Source organism: Nyctereutes procyonoides, unplaced genomic scaffold, assembly GCF_905146905.1.
Source record: "Nyctereutes procyonoides isolate TBG_1078 unplaced genomic scaffold, NYPRO_anot_genome, whole genome shotgun sequence".
Lineage (NCBI taxonomy): Eukaryota > Metazoa > Chordata > Mammalia > Carnivora > Canidae > Nyctereutes > Nyctereutes procyonoides.
Window position 1 is genome coordinate 37,009,927 of NW_026575136.1, and position 19,734 is coordinate 37,029,660.

Below are 19,734 nucleotides of genomic sequence, written 5' to 3' on the forward strand. Positions count from 1 at the left end.
CTTGCAAAACTGGAACTCATACCCATTAAACAGCTCCCCAACCCCCCCAGCCCCAGGAGCCCACCATCCTGCTTTGTGTCTCTGTGAATGCCACCACCCCCAAGGGGCTTCAGGAAGCAGGATCACAGCAATTGTCCATTCGGGTCCGGCTTACTCCACCCAGCGTGAGATCCTCAAGGTCCATCCATGCTCTAGCATGTGCTAGTATTTTGTCTTCTGCACAAAAAAAAAAAAAAAAAAAAAAAAAAGACACAGAGCTTATATACAAATGGAGGCAAGAACTTTACCAAATTAACTGATGAACAAAGTGAGTATAGTCTCCACAAAATCAATTTTCAACACTTTTTCATCTCTTCCCTGAAATGATCCAGTATGTGGCTGTCTTGGCTTGTCTTTGCCTCCTTGTCAGCTTCAGGAGAAATAGGAAGGAAAGCTCCATCTTCTTCCCAAATGGAGACCAGTACAGCTGAAGCTACATGGAGCAAACCCCAGGCTGAATTTCAGTCAAACATTCTTGGGGTTGTATTTTCACAGCTTATTTATCCCTTATACCCAGACAACTTGCCCCAAAAATGAAAGTTGCAGATTTTTTTTTAATCTAAAAATTAAAAATCAAAACCAACAAAAGGAACAGGGAAGTTCATGTACCAGGCAGCTGAGGTGGGTCAGAACCATAGAACCATGGGCAGCTCTGGGGCGTCCATGCCAAGATGACAACAGGCATTTGGATTTAGAATGGACTGAGGTGTTTGTGCCCCAAACATGTATCAAACCACGGCATTGCATTAAACCTGGGTGGCCAAAGTGGAATTGTGGAAAGAGACAAATAGCTGGGTCTCTTTTCTACCGAGTCACTGAGAAACACACTTTCCTGTGCTCTTGTTTTGCATTGCTCTCTGTATGGTAGGTAATAGTGTTAAGAGGGAACATTAACACTGTTAAGTTACTGAAGCATTTTATACAATGAAACATTTTTAAAAAGTTTTAAACATATTAAAATGTTTTAAATGTTTTAATTTTAAAATGTTTTAAAATGTTTTTTAAAAAATCAAAGAATTTTTATTTTTTTTTAATTTTTTTTATTTATTTATGATAGTCACGCAGAATGAGAGAGAGAGGCAGAGACACAGGCAGAGGGAGAAGCAGGCTCCATGCACCGGGAGCCCGACGTGGGAGTCGATCCTGGGTCTCCAGGATCGCGCCCTGGGCCAAAGGCAGGCGCCAAACTGCTGCGCCACCCAGGGATCCCCATAAAAAATCAAAGAATTTTTAATTAAAAAAATTTCAAGTTTCATATGCAATGAAACATTTTTAAAAAGTTTTAAACATTTTAAAATGTTTTTAAATGTTTTAATTTTAGAATGTTTTAAAATGTTTAAAAAAAATCAAAGAGTTTTTAATTAAAAAAATATTTCAAGTGTGCAGACATGATTTAGAGCACAAGATGACAGGGGGCGCCTGGCAGGTTCTGTTGGTGGAGGTGTAGCTTCCTATCTCTGCGGGGAGGAATTCGAGCCCCGCGTTGGGTATAGAGATCACTTAAAAATACAATCTTTAAATATAAATAAATCAAGCACATGATGACAAGAGTTCAGGAGATTTTACATCCTCAGCACCTGTGCCTTCGGTGGATCCCCCCCACCCCATCAGCCAGTCATCCCACCTTGCACACTCTGACCCTGGCCTAAGAGTCAGTGCTGAGAGTCAGGAATGTTTGTTATATGCTCACTGTGTAGAAAACCCTCAGTGGGCTTACATTTTATCGCATTTTATCCTACAATAATCCGGAGGCAGGTGCCACTGTCATCCCTTCATACAGGTGCCAAGGGACCAGCCTGGCATGTACTCCCAACCTGGTCTGCAAAGCAGGTGCGGGCCGGGGTTGCAGGGGACAAAACCAGCACCCAGGGGACCACCCTGGCCCTCACCACCAACCCTCATGTCGACTGACCCGCCAGCCAGACCACCATGGCCTGGGCTCTTTTCAAAGTAATTCTATGGATGGACGAGGCCAAATCTGTCTTTTCTCGTAGTCTTCTTAAGAACTTGTCACAACCTCTCATACCGAGGCTCATGCTCCTGTGTAAGTTATATTACACCTCCCGTGCCATCTATGTAACCCAAGCTGGCACTTGTCTCTCACAGAGGAACACGGTTGGCCTTACACACACACACACACACACACACACACACACACACACGGCGTGGCTTACATATTTGTGCAGGAATACCTACTAATGGGTGGGCAAAGAGTCTCTAGGAAAATCTCTTTTAGTTTCTCAAAGGATTTGAACTGTTGTGGTAGCAGTGTTTTTTGTTCTGTCTTGTTTTTCTTTTAATATATAAAATACAGAAGGGTAGCATAAGCAGTTGAGGAATTAGGTGAGGGAAATAAGAGTATAAAAAAATGAAATCCAGGTCCAGATACCCTCCCCCAGGCTTAAGGTAAGCGCACATTGATCCTGCGAGTTCTTAGAGGTGGCAGGTTTTCCTCTGAGCTCCTTAGCATCCAAAACAAAGAGGGAATCACTAAACTTTGACTAATTTGCAGCACCTATAAAATGAGAAGCGCATGTTTCTATAGACAAATAGCGTGTCCTAATTCTAGTACCTAAGTGAAATTTCTCCTACACTTTCTCAAAAGAAAAGATGATAGAATGGACTGCATTCCAACATTATTTTTACCCAGAAAATATTCAGACAGTGATGATCACCATAGTTTGGAAGCAAAAACATCAACCTGCAATACAGTAAGAATTTGCATTAATTACCTTATCCGAAAACTGGGAACAGCATTACTGTGAAGAGGAGGACTGATGATGTGAAATCACAGCTGTGAAACAGTACATTAGTGTGGACACGTGTCCGTTCTCTTTCTAATATTCGGGGTCTCCCTCACCACGGACTTGCTGATGGAATCGACATTATACAGTCCCACGTTGCTCCAATACATTGTTTTAAAGTATCCGAAGGCATCAGAAATGTTATCCCAGGTTGTACAAGATCTCTTGAAGTGTGGGCTATGTCTAGAACCATTCAATTTTTCTTCCCTGATTTTTAAAATTGGGTTTGTTTGGGTGGGATGTCATTGCAGGTCAAGCCTAGGCAAATGTGGGATTCACACCCCAATTCACAGACGTTTAAGAACTCAGGATCTTTCCACTCAGCATCTGATGTAGGTGTTCCCAAGCACGATGTGAAACGCGGGCTGGGATTCTGCTCCCCCCACACACCCCACCTGCTCCCCTCTTTGTGGGGCAAGGGTCAGGTTCCCGCCCCCGTGGTGCCCCAATCTTCCTGGCACAGGATGGGGCTTATCCCGACTCCAGAGCTCACTGGCCTCCTGTAGCCAGTGAGGCCTCCCCGTGGTTCTGAGTTTGCAGAAACTTCTGGGGTGTGGACATGGAGCATTCGCAGGGTCTGGGCGCACACTTTACTTCTTTATTTCCTACGGCTTAAGCTCTTTGGCTCCTAGAAAGCCTTTATTTAAAATAAATACAGGAAAGATGTGTTACACTGTGAGTTACAATACAATACAATCCTCCATTAAGTACCAAACTCTGTTCAAACAAAGTTCATGGCTGGACTGACAAATTTACAAAAGCAAGGAAATTCAAAGAGGAGGGGCTGCCACTCAGCCCCAGTCTCCCTGTCGAGCGCGAGCACCGTGCAAAGTGGCCCAACAGAAGGAGCGCGGCGGTTTTCTTCTTTTTCATCTGGTTTGCTTCTGAGTTATAATACCTCAGTAAATTGAGGGTATTGGTAAAATAAAGAAATCCTTAAAAGGAAGTCATTTTCTGTATGTTCCTTTTGTCTTTTTTTCCGGAAAGTAAATTACCCCATACTTACAGGATGGAAAACTGATAATCCCCGTTCCTACCCCTCTCCCACACTTCATTTTTTTTTTTTAGTTGCAATTGAGCTTATCAATTGTTTACATTGGGATTTCACCCAGATGGAGCAGAAAAGTAACTTTTAGGCAAACTGATAACAAACTTCAATTGTAGATCTCATATGCTTTAGGAAATAATAAAAACATGACTTCACTCATATTTCTATAGTAGAAAACATTTCTTTGGAACAATACAAAGGCAACATTTTAAAAAGACCTATTTGCAAAGTATTACAGAGGTAACCATTAAACCACTCTTACCTTTACGGGAAATTTCATCTTATTTTTAAACACAATTATGTGCTCAACCTATACCCACCCCCTGATTGAAAATTTTGATGAAACCTTCTTTCAATTACCTACAATACAAAAAGGATAATAAAAACTAAACTGTGCTCCAGAAGAACCTCTAACAATATAATTTCCGTTGACTCATGTGTTTCTATACACCCTTGTGCAATATTACTTCACCCTCCTTGCTGTGCAGAATCACGGGGAGGTTAATGGGGCAAATCTCCTGTTCATTTCAGGGCCACTCTAGTCTTGATTCACTGAACAGAGAGGAAACAGGGAGCATGTGTGTAAGGGGAACGTGAAAAGTCTGCCTCTCTAACACTATGAGAAAAAAGACTATCAGAAACCAAGTAAAAAACATTTTGTTTGGTGAATACACACAGAGCGATGATTTCCAAAATGTGGTGGGAGCTTTGTCTGGGTGGGTCCTGTCCACATTAGGATGGAGGGTAAAAGCCATAAAGACACAAGTAATTCTTTCCATGCGTAGAGATGCTATTTTCCAGCTCAGAGATAATATGTAGAGAATGCCCTGGATAGGAAGGTAGGGACAGTGAGTTCTAGGAGATTATTTACCAGTCAAAAGCTAAACAATCAAATAAATGCATTAACTGTGAAACATGTAACTTCCCAGCAGCCAAAGCACCGTTGCATGTGTGTGTCTGTGTCTTCTTGTGCTAGCTGTGATCAGAGCAGATGCCCGTTATATTCCTTCTGAAATACCAGGAGGGCTTTGTCCTGTCGAATTATATAATACTTACACATATTGGTTTGGTCTCTCTCCTTCATTTTAATTCTGCTCACAATAACAAAGTGAAATCGTTAACACCATTTAAAAGTTTAAAATTCAAGGGGCGCCTAGCTGGCTAGGTCAGAAGAGCATGCAACTCTTGATGTTGGAGCCGTGAGTGCAAGCCCCACATTGGGGTCCAAGATTGCAAAAAAAAAAAAAAAAAAAGTAAATAAACTTGGAAAATAAAATTAAAAAGAAGTCTAAAATCCATAGCAAAGTCGTTATACTTCCTATGTGATGCAGTCTAACAGAAGCAGAACCATTTGGAATTCATTCAATGTTTTTAAGAACTGTGTGTCTAAGCATAGAGTTCGTAAAATCCATTTGCCTCTCACACCACAGGAAGGTGTTTCCCTTGTGGTTGTATGATTTCACACTGCTCCATCCTAAGGTTTTAAGGCGGAACAGTGTCATTGTTGCAATCTGTATAACTCCTACATTGCCTGGTATATGGACACTGAGAAATCTTAGAACGATGATTCTTACTCTGACCAAGATTTTCTTACAAAATGTAGCAGTCCATGATGAACTGCAAATTTGGGATAGTTTCTGGATAGACTCAACTTTATCAACCAATGTCAATTGCGTGTAACCATCTTCCAAAAAATGAATGATATTAAGCAATATTTCAGAGGATAAAGGAATACGAGGAACATCTGGCTTTAAGTGCACACAGTATCAGCAAAACCACATGCAAGTCATAAAACCTAGCATGTTAATTTTTGACTTACGTCATGGCATATGACACTATCACAATTCTAATAATATATTAAATACACAAGATGAGCAGACATAGAGTCCTTCATTCATTCAAGAAATGTGTATTGAATTCACATCTGTTGTGAGGTATTGAGCTAGGCCCTGAGTCTTCAGCATGAGGATGCTCCTCAGGCCACAGGGTACTTGCCAGGCGCTGGCCCATCTGTGCCCTTCTCACAAAGGGTCTTCTTGTGGAGAAAGGAATCTGAGGTGGAGACATGGCTCTGCTACTGGTCCTGGAAGGCCATCACTTGGAGCACTGATAACGTGGGAGCAGGAGTACCGTGGCCACCTCCTACTCTCAGAGCAGACACCCTGTCTTTGTAACTTGTCCTCTTTGTTTTAACCATTCAGGTCAGGGTTTTCTATGTCTTCGAGTTAAAAGCAGCCTGTTTCGGAGGTAGCTCTCGGCTCTGTGACTTCCCTCCCCGACCTGTGAACCCAGCGAGTGTCAGAGCACATGCCAAGGGCAGAGCTCCACAGGGGCTGTGGACAGAAGGTGGACCGCCTGCCTTCAGGGCTCACCAAGAGTGCATTCAACGGGAGACGGACATGATCAGATTCAATTTTTAAAGATTGTGTGGCCTCAGTGAGGAGAATTAGGAGGTCAGATACCATTGAACCCAAAGATCAAAACTCTGAGTATCTCCCATCTGGGCAGAGGCAGGGAAGTTTTGAAGGAGTCTGAGAAGGAGCAGAAAGAGGCAGGTGGGAGTACTGTCATGGAGGAGAGAAGCTCACCTGAAGAAGGAGAGAGAAGTGGCCAAGGGATAAGAACCTGCAGCATGTCACAGCAACCAGCTGTTGCAGAAACCTCAGGAGAGAAGCTTCCAAGGGACACAAGAGGCACCAGCCAGACTGCAGGGGCCAAGCAAGGTTGTTGTTGAGATGAGCCTGGGTCAGTCACTACTTGGAAGGGCCTTGGTGTTGAGGCGGAGGTCTTTCCATCCTTGTTCTTTGTGTGAAAGTGGAAGAGGTGTGAGCACATTTAACGCAGATGCAAAGGTGTCTGAAGAAATGCAGGCAAATCAGGAGAATGAAGACGCCCCACAGGGGCATCCAGACCTCTTGGACATAGCCCTCAGGCTCTTTCTGCTCCTGGCTGATGGAACCACCTGAGGGGTCACAACCTACAAATATGTTCATGCTCACGCAAGCCAGGCACCCCTGCTCTGAGCAAATGTATTCATGGGACTTTTTGTTGAAAGGGTTCTGCTGAGTGGTCTGGATGTCAGAAATAAGCCTTTGGTCTCTTGTTGGGACCAATCTAACCTCCAGGCCCAAGACTTATCTTGATGCCCCTTCTAGACATCAGCTGTCGCTTCGATCTGCTCCCTCACTCATGAAAATCCCCTCCAAATGTAAAATTGGAACTTTATATTTTCCTCTCACCAAGTTTTGACAGGCTCAGGGCCGGGAATTCTTCTGAAATCCAGACTAAAGAAAATTGGAAGCAAAAAAATAAATAAATTTTCTAAAGACCCAGGAGTAGAAGAAGCATGGATGAGTGAAGAAGCCAGGAGAACGTATTGTTACATTTAAAAAACGTTAGTTACAAGACACGTAATAGTAATTATCTGGAATAATAAACCCCCCCCAAATCCCACAACCAAAGGAGGTAGAAAAAAGCAGGTCAAGGTATTGTTTGTGTTGGGTGGAAAAAAGTTTATTAATACTGGATATTGACAGAAAAGTTCACTATGCGTATTTGAAATTTATGAGTTGAAACTAGAAAGGAAATCAGAGAAAAATGTGTTAAAACCTAAATGGAGGGGAGGAGGGCGGAGGGTGGGGGTGAATGGGTGACGGGCACGGAGGGGGACACTTGACGGGATGAGCACTGGGTGTTATTCTGTATGTTGGTAAATTGAACACCAATAAAAATTAATTTATAAAAAAAATGGGCTCTCAAAGCCAAAACAAAAAAATAAATAAATAAATAAATAAATAAATAAATAAATAAATAAATAAATAAAACCTAAATGGTAATAAAAACACTGAGAAAGGATGGGAAATAGAGGAACACACAATATGCAGAGCAACTTAACACACGTTATGAATAAAAACAAGTGAGAAAGAAGACTCTAAGGCTGCATTTAACATCCAGTTACTTGCTCTTCATGAGAGAGAGCTCAAAAATAAATAAGAAGATTAAATACACAAGGATAGACATCAGGCAAATATTAATAAAAATGAATAAAATGTAACAATAGAAACAATAGACAGAAAGTCACGATGAACAGAAATTCAAAGAATATTTCAAACTGATAAAAGCTGTAAGATTAGTCATGAACATTTATGTACCCAACAACACAGCTTCAAAACACAGAAAGCAAGCATTATCAAATCTCAAGAAAATGGGCAAATCATCAGTTCTAACAGGGGACTTAACATATATATAACAGAAATCATGGTCTAGTAAATAAAATAGCTGTGACTAACACAGTCAATAAAGTTGAGCTAACAAAATATGGAATACTATAGAAGACAGAATAGAGACTCTCTGGAACTGGTCATTGTAAAAACAAAATGAGAGAATAAATGAACAAAAGCCACAAGGAACTGCTGATAAATTCCAAAGTGCAGAAATCATCAAGGTGCTATTCTGAGCCACAATGCAAACAACCAGAAATTAACAATACAGAGATAGTCAACTAGCTACTGGGAAAAATAATGAAAAATTAGTAAAAATGGAAAAAGCCTTAAATTCATATCTTGATCAGCCAGGGTCATTCGATGAGGCTGTGGGCAAACCTACAGAAAAGGAGACAGTTTCTGGGAAGGACTCAACATGGAGGAGAGAGATAGCACACACGGAAAGTCAGCCTGAATCCAAGATCTCCCTACTTACACTGCGAGGATCCATAAATAGCACAGTCATGGGGGCTAGGAAAGCAAAGATTAAGATCAATGAAGAGGGATCCCTGGGTGGCACAGCGGTTTGGCGCCTGCCTTTGGCCCAGGGCACGATCCTGGAAACCTGGGATCGAGTCCCACGTCGGGCTCCCGGTGCATGGAGCCTGCTTCTCCCTCTGCCTGTGTCTCTGCCTCTCTCTCTTTCTCTCTCTGTGACTATCATAAATAAATAAAAATTAAAAAAAAAAGATCAATGAAGAGACCAGTTAATTCACATAAAGTTTTTTACATTATTTTTACCATATTCCAGATTTATCACGAGGGGTGTCAAGAGCGTATGACAACTGCGGTCTGTGTCCTACTTCAGATACACAGTCTCTTCCTTGAACATTTTATTAAGATCATCCAGAAGTCATGCTTCTTTGTTTCATATTTAAAATGACAAGTTCTTTCCAACAAGCGGTGGTGGGACAACTGGACATGCACATTTAAAAGAATGAAGTTGGAGCCTTTCTTCACCATATACTTCCAAATTAACTCAAAATGGATCAAAGACCTAAATGTAAGTCCTAAAACTATAAAACTCTTGGAAGGAAATAAGTAGCAAGTCATCATGAACTTGGGGGTGGACAAAGCCTTCTTAGGTATGACACCAAAAGCACAAAAGAAAACAGAAATTAGACTCATTCAAAGTGAAAAGATCTTGTGGCTTCAAAGGACATTCTTCAAAGGAATGGGGAAAAAATATGAGGAAATCATGTATCATATCTGATGAGGGACCTGTAATTTGGTATATATAAGGAACTCTGATGACTCAATAATTTAAAGATTAACAACCCAATTTAAAAATGGGCAAAGGATCTGACTAGATAATTCTCCAAAGAAGATGTACAAATGACCAGTAAGCACATGCAAAGATAATCAACATCATTTGACATTAAGGAAATGTGAATCAAAACCCTAATGACATACCATGTCCTGCCTAACTAGAAAGGCCTGAATTGGAAGCCAGACATAAACATGTGTTGGCAAGGAAATCCTCATATGCTGCTGTGGGGGGCAAGATGGTGTAGCTGCTTTGGGAAACAGGCAGTTCCTCAGGAGATAGAAGAGAGTTACTGTGTGACCCGAGAATCCCACTCCTAGGTACATGATCAAGAGCAGGGAAGAATGCACATGCGTGGAAATGTATACATGTATGTCCACAGCAGCATTGTGCAAACAGCCAACACATGAGAACAACCCATGTCTACCCACCCACTGATGAACAGATAAACAAATGTGGTTTGTGCACACAGTGGGACACAACTCAGCCATGAGAAAGCATGCCGCCCTCTTACACGCTACAGCATGGATGAACCTTGGAGAACAGGGAAGGAAGTCAGGCACCAGAGGCCACCTATCATATGAGGCCATTGACATGGGATGTCGAGAGGTTGCCAGGGGCTGGGGAGCTGCAGGGAAATGTGGGTGACTGCTGATGGGGCTCAGTGATGACCCTGTTTTGGTCCTAGGTAGATGGAGGTCGATAGTTGCAAATACTGCATATGTGCTAAAAGCTGTGGAATTATACAATACAGGAGTCGTGGGGCAAGTGAATTATATTTCAACAAAGCTGTTATTTATAAAAATTGACAGAGTTGTTACCATTGGTTTTATCTTTATGCACAGAGGGGGTTTATTTATTAAAGATTTTCTTTATTTACTTGAGAGTGAGAGAAGGGGGGGCACAAGCAGAGGGGAGGGGCAGAGGGAGAGGGAGAAGCAGGCTCCCCACGGAGCAGGGAGCACAATGCGGGGTTCCTTCCCTGGGATCATGACCTGAGCTGAAGGCAGATGCTCAACTGGCTGAGCCACCCAGGTGCCCCAAAGAGGGGATGTAATGACCTGAAAGACAATGCAACTGTGTAGTTATCATGTTACAGCACAAGCTAGTTATTCTCAGGTGTTCACAACTTCCCTGGTCTTCTGGTCACTTAGAGAAAGGCCAAGGTCACGGTTGTGAAGAGTGCTAGCCTGGCATCTGGAGGAAAAAGATGAAAACAATGACTTTTTGCCCTGAGGTTGATACGACTAGCTGTGTGACCTGTGGCAAGTCTCTAACTGCTCTGGGCTTTAGACAGCTCACCTTGAAAAATGAAAGGCCAAAACTGAATAGATCCTCCTATGTTAGAATTTTATGATTCAGGGTTAAAATGACATATTTAATACAAACATAATTATGAAAGCAGAAAGATACTGTATTTTTAAAAATTTTTTTTACAATATGTAACAAAATTGGGATACTCATGGGCCTTAGTTGGTTAAATGTCCAACCCTTGAGGGCCATCTGGGTGGCTCAGTGGATTTAAGCCTCTGCCTTTGGCTCGGGTCATGATCCAAGGATTCTGGGATCAAGTCCGGAGTCAGGCTCCATGTTGGCTGGACGTGGAACCTGATGAAGATTCTCCTCTTCTCTCCCTCCTCTAAATTTTTTTCAGTCATAAAAATAAAAAATAAAATAAAATAAAATAAAATACATGACAAAATGTGAATTGTGGCTGATATGTGTGATGGTGATTAGTGTTTTACTCATGTGTGTTTCTCAATTCCTCTTTACAGGAGCATATTTAATATTCTACAGGAAGAAAGTGTTCTTTCAAAAAGCTTCGTATTGCACTAAAGTGTGATAATTTGATTGAAATACAAGACTGCTAAATCTATAAATACAGATGCAAGACATTTATAATTTTCCAGTGACAAGTGGATATTTGAAACCCCTCAGTGTTTTGTTTTGTTTTTTTATAGATTTTATTTATTTATTCATGAGAGACACAGAGGCAGAGACACAGGCAGAGGGAGAAGCAGGCTCCCTGTGGGGAGCCCGATGGGGGACTCATACCAGGTCCCCAGGATCATGCCCTGGGCTGAAGGTGGTGCCAAACCGCTGAGCCCCTGCCGCCCGCCCCTCCCCCCCCCCCCGCCCCGCCCCGGGACTGCCCCCCTCGGTGTTTTTTTAAGTTGGATTTCTTTTATACAGAATTAAATTCTCTTTGTTTAAACGCATTCTTGGTTTTCAAATTGAATATAATCCTTGGCACATCACTTTGCCTCTCATAATGTATGTGCCTGTGCTAACTTAATTTACAGACACTCATCTTTCCCACTAGAAGGGAAGAGTCAGAAAAATACTTCATCTGAGAGTTTCTTATGCAAAACTTGGTTCCTTACGATAGGTCTGCACTAATGACAAGACGAAAGCTGTGGTAAAATAATTTACAATATACATGCAGTAATGTGCTGATGAAGGAAGTAATAAAACAGCAAAGACCTTTTAGTTCAGATTTCCAAACCAGGAAGCTGTGATCTACATTAGGCAGAGAGCACTTTAATTCAACGGAAAAGGTTTTCTTTGACTGAAGTATTTTTAGTGTGGACATTTGAAATGACATAATATCTCTTTGAGCTTGAAACAAAATTCGCGAATTTCAAGAAGTAAAGGAAACTATAGTTGAAGATCGAAATATTGTTGGATATGGCAGATTTGGGAGGATCACAAACACCTGCCCACATGGGCCTCCCTGTGTTTGCTCATGATGATTGGAAGCTGATCTAGAGGTCAGAGAGGACCTCAGCGCGCCAGAGTGAGCGGGACCACAAGCGGCTTTTCCACTGGGCGGGGAGCCCTGTGCCACAGGGAGGGGTCCAGGACGAACACCTCCCTCACCTGTTCAGGCGTGCGGCTACGCGGAATCGCTACCCTGCACCTGTCTTTGTGTTTGCTGATTATTTCTGTGCCTGAGAATGCCCTACGTGGATGGGATTAGGAATGAAGCAACGCACACGTGGTGTCTGGTGTCAGGAGCACCTCGGTTTTGCCTGGCTTCTTCATTGTCTTTGTTATTCAAATATCCTGTTGTGTAAGTATAAAGACAGGAAGTGAGTTATACAAAACGGTACAGCCACAGCAGTGTCGAGTTTCAGATAAGCGGATGTGCCTAGTGTTTTGGGAATTGATATATATTTAGTTTTTTTGCAAATGCTAGAAAGTACTACATTTTCTCTGGGAAAAAAACACTTTCAGTATTTCAAAAGAAGCTTTGACAGGCGTACATATCCTCCGGTTAATAATTGCCGCCTGGGCCTATAACAGCAGACTTTAATTATTTAGCTCTGTGCTTTCTTTGCGTTTCTTTCAAAATACTAAAATCTGTCTTGAGAGGTGAGAGAGGGAGGAGGGAACTCAGTGAGCAATGTGGGGTGAGCCAGGCCCTGTCCTTGCCTGGGCTCTGCTGAATTTCCCCCTGATCACAACTTTCCTGCCCCAGCGGCCTCTGGGGAGGGAGGAGGGGTTCCTCCGCTGTGCCCCCCACTCCGAGCCCTGTTGCGAAGGGCTCAGGCTCCTTCCTCTTTCAGGGTTAGAGACAGAATAGCACTGGTCTGAGTCTTATTTACTCCTTTTCCCCCACCATGTGACTGTACCTGGTTGTATTCTGGCTGTAAGATTTTGGAGCTCTGTACCTTTTCCCGAACTGAGGAATACACGAGAATTTTGGGCTAGCGTCCAAAACCAGTTAGGAACACCTGTGGAATCCAGTTTCTCAACTCTGGTGTGTGAATTAGAGAAACTAGATGAAATGCAGTAAAGTGGCCTTGCAGGGGGGAGGGGCGGGGTCATGAATGTTATTCATTTTATTGACACACAAAATTGTGAACGACATAGTGAAGCAGCTCTCCCAATGGCCCTGCATAAAACCTTGAACTGAGGATAGGAAGTGGGGGAGTTTAAGGCTTTCCAGTAGTTTCTGAGCTCTGGGACTCCAGGATGCAGAATGAGTTCCCTGCTGGCCTCCGCCCCTGCGTCCACTGGGCTAAGAAGACAGGTTCCCTTTTCTCCTGAAAGGAGCTGAAGCCTCAGCACATGCTTCACCCCTGCAGCCAGCTCGGCGTGATGAGCATGTATCTCCCTGGGCACACAGTGGATGCACGTAAGCCCCGGCACATGACGAGCCCATCCTCAAAGTTCCTCTGACAAAGATCACCGCCTTCTGATGAGGTTTAAAAGGTTATAAAATCAAATGTTTGGAGGAGGAAATTTGCCACATTCTGCTACCACTTTTTCAGACTGGCAGTTTGAATTTGCGTGCAATTAGTTGGTTGGCAAACTTTCTTCAGGACCCACTGTGTGTGAAAAGTCATCTGAAGGTCTGAGAGAGACATCCGAAGGAACGGATTTCAAAACAAAATCAGCAACGACCTAATTTCTTGCTGCTAGTTCAGCTTTATTTTCCCTTTACTTTTTTTTTTTTTTTTTGGCAACAGTGTGTGAAGATCGTTATTTTGAAAGCCATGTGCACATTTATGAACAAATCATTTTAAATAGCTATTTGTACAAAACTTGAACTTAATAAGCTTAGGGAGAGCATTGTGCCGTCCTTGGACTGCATGTTGGCCACCCCTTTCAAGTGGCATTAGCGAATCCCGGCTTTCAAAGCTTAATGATGGGGCACATAATGCTCAGTAGGCAGTCTTGTTAGAAACTACAATTTGGTCCAAAGACAGCTTTTTTTATTTATTTGATTTGAGATTCCTCAGAATTAAGTAAACTGTTGCTGGACATATTGATTTATATTTGAATCACTTGAAAACATCCTTTGGCTAGCTGTTTCTGGGTTTCCTCAAACACTGAAAAAACAAACCGATGGTCTTTTGGCCACTTGAAGCCTTATCTTTATTTTATTTCCATGACATGAAACTACAGACGCACATTGTAACATTGTAATATGTGCATATATGTACATATAGATGTTATAATTATAATTACAATCAGATTTTAATCACCGTTATCTTCCAGCTGTGATTCTACTTTGTTTATAATTTGTTCTAAGAGCTCTACCCTTCCTCTTAATGTGAGAACAAATTGATTCTTCAAGTATTATTTAAAGGTCTTTAAGTTTGATACGGAATCTGTTCATAGGTTCATTCATGGGCTTTGCCACAGGGCTGTCTATCTGTAGAAATGTCAGACTCCCCAGGAAATAATAGCTTCTGACATTTGTAGTGTTAAAATATAGGATTAATGATCAGCTTTTAATGTGTAAATGAAGTATTCAGTATAAGGGTACTCGCTTTTCCTGTTACCCATTTTATTTGATCCAAATGCTCTGTTGAAATAAGAAGAGGAGGTCTCCACCTACACCGACTTGGGTCAATGAGCTTCTAACTAGATTTTGGGGGGGGGTGAAATGGGAAACTATAAGAAAGACTGCTTGAAAAAATAGCATATTTGTAGTTCCACTGAAATGCTATCAAGACCTTAGAGAAGTTAATGGTTAACTTTAAAAACTGCAAGGCCCAAATCTCAGCCCCAAAAGTAAAAAATGCTGACACCAGCCAAGCACTCGGAGTCCCCGCCTGGCTGTTGGGCCCCAGCCAGTAAAGTGGGAGCAGAGGGCAAACCTACGGCTCCCATGTTCTGTAAGAAAAGATTATCTTCCCTTGTTCTGAGTAAAACTGGAAAAGATGCTTTTCCCTGAAAACCTCTGCATAGTTCCCCACTTTCGTTAAGCTCTTAATAACATTCTTTGTCAGTGGATCTTAACAATTACATAATAGTATTTGCTCATGGCAACCTATTAAGAGGCTAGTTATATACACTAAACTATATGGTTAAAAACTATCATATATTTTTTTAAGTGGAAAAAACATTTGAAACCACAACGCTCAAAAGAGTCGTTTATCTATTGTCTTTGTCGCAAGAGGGGACATTTATTTCATGAAGGATATTTGCATTGCAATGACAAGCTTCACAGCTGACATTTCTCCTGCTAAATAAAGTCCCTTTCTTTCTTGAAAAAAAAAAAAAGAAGAAGAAGAAAAAAGAGATTATTTGCTATTTTCAAACCATCTCATTCCTACCATTTTGGCAGGCTCTAGGTTTCTTGGGCCGGTTTATTTGTCGTAATGTACACGATGGATTGTGAGGCTTTCTTTTTGATCCCTATCCTGTTTGAACGGATTTCTCAGTCTGGAAACATGGGTTTACTGGGTGCACTCATGCTCCACGCTAGGAGCAGGGGCACCCAGGAGCCTTTATGGGCCACACCCAGGGGTGCACCTGGCTCTCCCACAGGCAGGGGTGGGCGGGGGGGGGCAACCAGGAAGCGCTCGATGCATCAGGAGCACACCCCACATTTACAACTAGCAAAGTTTGGGGGTCGCTGTTTAGATCAAGGCCTCCACGCTAACAGAAGTACAATCAAACCACTGGGAACTTTATGACAAAGTGCCTCTAAATGGTTTCCGGGAGATTTATTTTGTTATTTCAGTAACAACGCCAATTTAAATGGATGCAACTGATTTCGGAGAATTCAAAGCAATAGGGTGTCCATAAGCCACATCCAAAGGAATCTATGGGGTTCTCTTTTCAGGACATTGAGATACAGGGCTTTGGGAGGCAGAGGTTTCACAGAAGCATCTTTTTAGATTCCCATGGCATTCACCGAATGACATGAGATTGTTAACACTGATACACATGTGAACTTTAAACAACACCCTAACCCGAGGGACCCCCTGGACAAAGAATAAACTCTATTTGTAATGAACATTGCCATGTGTGCCGGTTAATGGGGTAGGGAAGCTTGGGGGGACATGGGGAGAGAGCAGATCCATTCAGCAAAGGGGCTGGTGAACCCCCTGGTGTATAAAAGGCTGCCTTTCTTTTCAGTGTTGGGGGCCTACGGCCTTTCATGCTGAATCAAGACGCCTTCCACTCACAGAAGTGCTTCTGGCCTAAGTGGAAATTGTATTCAGGCACAGCAGCAGGTAAGAGCTCCTGGTCCGGTGCGCAGTAAGCTGCTTTTTCGATTTGTTTTGAAAGCAAGCAAAGCACGTCATTCCTAGAACCCGACGCTGGTGAACACTGATATGATAGACCAAGTCCTGGCGGCTACATCACACATGCATGCTTGCCAGAAATCCTTCTTAATGGTATCAAGATCACTTAAAAATGATAGTATTGACAATTATTCAAATAATTATCGCGGAAGGGCCATAATGCCAGAACCCAGTGAGGATGGTCTATTCTCTTCCTCTGTACTTTTATTTTCTGTAATACATAAGAAAACTGAAACTAAGGATGGGCTTTCCTAGTTGCTAGGAAACAGGTGTTGAAATTGTGAAGATGAGTATTTGCCAACAATCAGAAATTTCAACTACGCTTTCTCCATCTCCCCCTCTCCCAAGGCCCCGCTGATGGTCATCACCAGCACTAGTGTTATGATCTGTCAGCAGACCATGCAGAGAAGTTTCTAGTTATTTCCCTTCTCTTATAAATAAATCTGCAGGCTTGTCAACTTTGCACCAGCAAAAGCCCTACAATGATTTGGGGGACGTCAACATTTTAAGAAAGCATTTCCCTTAGAAGCTAGCCAGGTTCGACATTTGGGATGAGGATCTTGATTAGGACAAACCCACGAGGTCTTCCCACCAAAAGGGAACGACTTGCTTGAAAAAGTGACCTGTTAACTTAGAAAAGAAAGATCAAGTCTACTTTAACATTTTTAAAACTGTTTTCTGTTACCTGGAAACAACTTCTAAGGGAAGTTAGGAACACTTTAGTTCTTTAAAATTTAAGTGGAAAATTGGGATAAAAACTATTTCCAGGCATGAGAAGAATTGCTGTCTTGAAAAAATCTCTAACATCTATAATTCTGTTGAATAAATACCAAAAAGTACTCTGCAACTGTCAAGATGAACTGGCAAATTATTTTAAAAAGTTATTGCAAGGCCTGATGTCAGGCACCTGACCCTCTTCCACCAGAGTGTTTTCTTGATGTGTGAGACAACCTTGGGGTTTTCAACCCTTGAATCAAATAGAACTACGAGTAGATTAGAGCACAGGAGGATGCACACTCATGGCACACCCAGCCCACATAGAATTCACTCACACTTTGAAAAAGGGTGACCCAGAGGTGTCCCAAACACAGTGCAGGGGAGACGGGTATCACTTCCCCAACTGGCCTCAGATGTCACCTGTCATCAGCTTCTATTTTCCAAAGTAACTAAACAAATTATTAATTCTTAGCTTTCACCATATAATTTTTGCATTTAGAAATCTGTAGCTCGCCAATCTGAAAAAATGTTACTGACGTCTTTAAATGAAAATGTCCACCTACGTCCTTATCAAATATTTACATCTTCCAACTTTTTTATGTCCCTTAGAGACTGATCAGTGGCCCTTTAGCCAAAATCAAATACATCATTAAAAGAAATAAAAATAAAAGGCACACATGATACTAAGAAAAGCAAAACTTATAAACTGCCTGTTTATCTGATTCTCAGATGGTTGCAGAGGCAGCTTTATTATTTTAGAAACCAGACAAAAGAACTGTGATTTAGTGTATTAATTCTCAAGAGAAATTGCCCCAGCCAGGGGCTGTCTCCAGGGTCAGGGAAAGCAGGGTCATCACTCGCCCCCCACGGGGCTGGGGGGGTGGGGGGACACGGAGCCAGCTGTCGGAGGAGGGCTCTCAGCGGCTCCCCGTTTCTTTACTCACAAGAAGCCCGCGATGTGGGGTCACTCAAGCTTGCACACTCCCACCTGCGACAGCTCCCTGTGGGCTTGCCTGAGCCCACAGCCCAGCGCCGCGCAGGGTCACCTGTCGGCGGCCACCGGGAGGAGCAGGGACGCGGCTCGCCTCTGCGCGTGCGCGTGCACCTGCAGCCCGGCGCGCCGGGAGCCCGGGGGGGGGGGGGGGGGGCTTCGTGCCTGGCCCGCACCCCCAGGACCTGCTGTGCAGTCAGCAGTGCTCCGGAGCCCTACCTAGCTGGACTGTGCTCCGCGCCGGGCCTGCCCTGCTGCATCTCCATGGCAATGGGAAAGCCTGATGCGGGAGGACCTTCAGGGCCCAGGCCCAGAGCTGAGCCAGCTCCTCCTGGCCCTGAGCCCCAAGCCCCCTGTGCCCCAGACCCCTGCCCCAGCCTCCCTGTGCCCCAGCCCCGGCGTCCGGCACCCCTGTGCCCCTGTGCCCTGTGCTCCATCACCCCTGTGCCCCAGCCCATACGCCCTACGGGAGGGGCTGGGCTCATTCATATGAGACCCTTGGGGACCTTGGGATTCAGAGATCAAAAGGAGATTCTTGGAATGGGGGATATTTATTGTGTTTAATATAAATACAAACGTGTCCAAGAAGGGAAGCTGGAACCCTAACAAACATGTAGGGGTGGCTGGTGGGCACAAAGGACACATCTGAGTGTTCCAGCCTGGGGATGTCACCAACATTTGGAAAGCTGTCCTAATTTAAATGACGACACACACAGACAGCGACAATCTTCACTGAAATTGACAATACTGGGCAGCCCGGTGGCGCAGCGGTTTAGCGCCGCCTTCAGCCCAGGGTGTGATCCTGGAGACCCCAGACGAGTCCCACGTGGGGCGCCCTGCACGGAGCCTGCTTCTTCCTCTGCCTGTGTCTCTGCCTCTCTTTCTGTGTCTCTCATGAATAAATAAACAAAATCTTAAAAAAAGAAAGACGAAAGAAAGAAAGAAAGAAAGAAAGAAAGAAAGAAAGAAAGAAAGAAAAAGAAAGAAAGAAACAACAAATGAGTTGGAAATGTTGATTAACGATTCTGAGGGCCACTGTAGAATGCCTGGTAATACCTCCTGGCTGGAATGCTGGCACTACCATGTGCCCTTTGGAAATTTCTGGTCACCCTCCTGAGCTACTGGGGTTTGCCAGGAAGAGCGTTGGCTTCGTACTATGAGCTACACGGCTAACTTGGAGCCCGTTAAACAGCATTGATTTGACAAATTGTGGGATGGGGGGTGGGGGTGCTGGCTGCAGAAAGGGGCTTTGTGTTTCAGGGGCTCCATTAGCGAAACAATAAATAAGCCTATATAGTAAAACTGATATGATGGGAAATGACTTCTATTCAGTTAACTCAATTATTAGTGCTAATTGGGGCCAGGTGAAGCATGGATAATTGAAATTCACAGATAATCCAAAAACCTCTATTTAACCAATAACTTCAAACCTCTTCCCCATCAAACCAATTACCAGATGAGCTAACAAATAGAAAAAATGGATTAAATTGAATTTTGCCTCCCCAAAGATTACCACTATGATGTCTTTTTATTGATTAATTCAGAACAAGAGCCAAG